Genomic DNA, 5,033 nt, shown 5'->3' with positions numbered 1-5,033 from the left:
AGTCATATGGAAATTCTATGCTTAATTTTGAGGAACCACTGAACTCTTTGCTTAACAGTTACACCATTTTATATTTTTATCAGCAATGTACCAATTTCTCTAAATCCTTGTCAGTACTTGTTACTTTTTGTTATTTTTGTTATAGTCATCCTAGTGGATTTGAAGTGGCATCTCATTGTGGCTTTGATTTACATTTCCCTAATGACTAATGATGTTGAGCATATTTTCATGTGCTTCTTGACCATTCGTACCTCTTCTTTGGAGAAATGTCTTCTCAAGTACTTTGCCTATTTTTTAATTGGGTCATTGTTTTGCTGTTGAGTTATAAGAGTTCTTTATATATTCTGAATACAATATCTTTGCCAGATAGATGATTTGCAAAATTTTATCTCATTTTTCATATTGTTTTCACTTTCCCGATAGCAACCTTTGGTTCACAGATATTTTTAATTTTTTTTATTTCAGGAAAATATGAGAGTACAAACATTTTGGTTACATTTTATATCTTTGCCTTTCCCTAGCAAGGGTTAGAGGTGTGTTCCTCCCCTCCACAATGCTCACCACGTCCCTCAGTAACAAAATATGATTAATCAATTTTTTATCTTACATATACTTTTGATGTCATATCTAAAATACCATTGCCAAGAACATGAAGATTTACCCCTTTCTTTTATCCTAAGACTTGCATAGATTTTGCTCTTATATTTACATCTCTAGTCTATTCCGAGTTAATTTTTATATGGTATGAGATAAGGGTACAACTTTATTATTTTGCATGTGGCTATCCAGTTGTCCCAGAAAGTATATTCTTTTTAACTCCTCCAAATGAATAATAATAATAATAATAAACACAATAAATGGTGAAAGGGCATGAACAGACTATTCACAAAGGATAAAGTACAATTCTCCATACACATATGAAAAGATGTGTAATGTCACTATTAATCAGGAAGATGCAAATAAAAATAACAATGATAGATCATTTTTAACAGCTTTTTTGAGATATAATTCACATGCCATATAATTCATTTATTTTAAATGTACAGTTGAATGGCTTTTAGTATAGTCACGGAGTTGTGAAACCGTCATTAAAATCAATTTTAGAATCTTTCGTAACCTCAGGATGAAACCCTGCACCCTTTATGCTTAAGCTTTATGATTCCCAATTCCCTACTCTGCCCCCAGCCCTAGGCAAATGATAATTCACTTTCTGTATTTGTGGATTTGCTTGTTCCAAATATTTTACATAAATGAAATCATTCAATATGTGGTACATATGACTGGCTTCTTTCACTTAACAGAATGTTTTTAAGGCTCACCCTTGTTGTACCAAGTATCAGGAATTCATTTCTTTTTATTGCCTAATAGCATTCTATTGTATGGATATATCACATTTTATTTATTCATTTATCACTTAATGGACATTTGGACTATTTCTACTGTTTAGTTATAATGAATAATGCTGTTATAAAGATTTATATATAATTTTTGCATGGACATATGTTTTCAATTCTCTTGGAGATATATATATATATATATATATATATATATATATATATATATTTAGGAGTGGAATTGCTGGGTGAGAGATCATTTTTGATCTACTAGATTGACCAAAAATAAATAAACAACAAAAAAACAAAAATAGAAAAACAAAACAGTAATATTAATAATTGCTAAAGATATGGGAGAAATGTTATTTTCATACTCTCTTGGTGGTGCTGTAAATCAATACAGCCACTTTAGAAAGTAATTTGATGATACAATTTAAATTTTATAAATAAATTTAAAATTATGTACTCTATGACCCCAAAATTTCACTTCAGCTTATATATCCAAGAGTAATTTTGCACATGTTTGTAAGAAGGTATCTGTAAGGAATGTTTGGTTTTCTTTTAGTATTTTCTGCAATGGTGAGAAATTGAAAGCAGCCTAAATGTCCATCAACGGAAGGAGGTATAAATGAATGTAATCTAGTTATATGATGGAATATGCATAGGGCCCAAATTACTCATTTCATCAAATGCACTTTGGTTTTACCTGCCCCTTGAGTGTTCAACCATTTGCTCAGTGGAGAACCTGTCTGAGTGACATGACTTCCATTGTACCTGCTGAGGCAGGAACTGCAGTAGCTTCAATGCCCAGGCCTCATCCAGCTATATCCACGGAGGCACTGGCTTCCTGCCATCACTTTCAGATTCAGATGAATTTTAATGCAATGGGGCATGGGACTTGGTATCCCCACTAAGTGCTGGGTGACAAGACTTGGAAATGTTTGTATAGGGAGCCAAGGGATTAATATCTTTAGGGGCAAACATAGATCAATGAAAGATAAGATGTGGAAAACAGCCAGGAAATAAATACTTCTTGTTTCCTTTCCTCTTCTGTCTTTTGACTTCTTTTTTCTTGCTCTTAATGCCTTGGGATTTTACTTCTCAATAAAGCCTTAGCACAAAACCTTTGCCTAAGGCTCTTATTTCCAGAGTACGACAGAATTTAGAAACTAAAGAGAATGGACTGGACTTAAATCAATATGAGTAGATCTCAAATACAAAATACTGAATAAAATTAGAAAGATGTAAATCAATATGCTTCATATCATTTATGTAAATTTTAAAACATGTAATAATACACAATATTATATATTCATTATAGATAGAATATGTTTGTATAAAAAATGAACAAGAAAGATATATATCATAATACCAAATCCTAATAGTAGTTTCCCCTTGGCAGGTAAATGAATGCAATAGGAATGGGAGTGGTCCTTAAAGGAGGTTTTAATTTTTAGTATGATTTTTTAATATATTGTAAAGGAAAAATTACAGTTTAATACTGCAAAAGGATAATAACTTTTACATCTGAGTGATGTGAATATTAGTAATTATTCATTTTTCTGTATTGTTTTGCATTTAAAAATTTTTTCAAAAGAACAAAGTGCATTGCAAACTTAAAGGGAAAGTCACCTTCTCTTACATCCCAAGACAAAATGAAAGGTAAGTGAATTAATCTTACTCTCTTACCTAAGGGCATTTTAGAGCTATTTAATTAGGACTTCCTCAAGGAGTTTATACAAAGGAAGAGTGATGTGATAGTCTAGACTAAGAATCAAGAAACCAGGGTTTGTGAGACTTGGATACTAGTTTCAACATCTCTGGGTTTCAGTTTCCTTTCTTTGAAATAAGAGAACCAAACAAGGTAATATATATGATCCTTTCTAGATATAAAATTATACAATTTTTCTCATGTAATAGCAATGAAAGGAAGAATATCATATATGAATTGTATACTAGTATCTTCATGAGGATGAAACTCTGGGGAGAAAAAAATAAGGAGGGTTTAGCATGGTTGTAGAAGAAAGATATGTCAGTCACAGTTCTTGATTTCCTGAAAAAGAAATGGGCTGTGATCATCTTAAACAAAAAGAGAATTTATTGGAAGATCATCAGGAGTTCAGAGAATCAATAGCTAGCTGGAAGATCAGGGTTGGAAAATTGCCTGGAAGGAAGTAGGCAGGACCCAAGGCCAACCCACAAAATGGAAGCTCCATAGAGTACAACAGCAGAGTTTTTTTCCCCTTACTCATGGATCAAAAGTCTTAAGAGAGAACTTCTGTTTTGTTGAATGTAAGTCATATTCCTTCCCCCTTTGGTGGGAAGAGAGGGAATCAGGAAAACTGAGTACTGGGTAAAAAATTTCATTATACCTCCTGCCCCCATTCATGCATAGCCTCCACCATTATCAATGTCTCTCACCAGAGCAGTGCATCTGTTATAACTGATGAGCCTATATTGACACATCATGATCAGCCAAAGTCTGTAGTTTACATTAGGGTTTACTCTTATTGTTATATATTCTATGGGTTTGGAAAATTGTGTATAATATGTATCCACCATTATAATATACTATAGAGTAGTTTCACTGCCCTTACTCCCTCCCTCCAGCCCTTGACAATCTGTGATCTTTTCACTGTCTTTATAGTTTTGCCTTTATAGAATGCTATATAGTTGGAGTCATATAGTATATAGCCTTTTCAGATTATCTTATTCTACTGAGTAATAAGCATTTAAGTTTTCTCTCTGTCTTTTCATGGCTTTATAGCTCATTTCTTTTTAGTGTTGAATAATATTCTATTGCCTGGATGTACTAGTTTCTTTATCCATTCATCTACTGAAGGAAATATTGGTTGCTTCTAGGTTTTGCAATTATGAATAAAGCAATTGTGAACATCTGTGTGCAGGATTTTGTGTGGAGATGAATTTTCCACTTTCTAGAGTAACTATCAAGGATCACAGTCACTGGATTGTGTGGTAAGACGATGTTTAGTTTTGCAAGAAACTGCCAAACTGTCTCCAAAGTGGCCATATCATTTTCCATTCCCATCAGCAATGAATGAGAGCTTCTGTTGTTTCACATCCACACCAACATTTGGTGGTGTTAGTGTTATAGATTTTGACCATTCAATAGGTGCGTAGTAGTATCTCATTATTGTTTTAATTTACATTTCCCTAACGCTATGTGATGTGAAACAGCTTTTCATGTGCTTTATTTACCATCTGTATATCTTCTTTGGTGAGGTGTCTCTTAAGGTCTTCACTCCACTTTTCAGTTGAGTTGTTTGTTTCTTATTGTGTTAGAATGACTTTTATTAAAAAGTCCAAAACAATAGATGCTGGCATGGATACACAGAGAAAGGAACGCTTATAAACTGTTGGTGGGACTGCAAACTAGTACATGACCTATGGAAAACAGTATGGAGATTTCTTATTGCTGAGTTTTAAGAGATCATTGTATATTTTTGGATAACAGTCCTTTATCATATGTGTCTTTTGCCAATATTTCTCCCAGTCTGTGGCTTCTCTTCTCATTCTCTTGACATTGTCTTTCTTGGGACAGAAGTTCTTAATTTTAATGAAGTTCAACTAGTCAATTATTTCCTTAATGAATCCTGTCATTCATGTCTTATCTAAAAAAATAATCATAATACCAAAAGTCATGTAGGTTTCCTCCTATGTTATCTTCTAACAGCTTTA

This window comes from Microcebus murinus, chromosome X, assembly GCF_040939455.1.
Source record: "Microcebus murinus isolate Inina chromosome X, M.murinus_Inina_mat1.0, whole genome shotgun sequence".
Taxonomy (NCBI): domain Eukaryota; kingdom Metazoa; phylum Chordata; class Mammalia; order Primates; family Cheirogaleidae; genus Microcebus; species Microcebus murinus.
The sequence above is the reverse complement of the archived record's forward strand: the minus strand, read 5'-3'. Positions refer to the sequence as shown.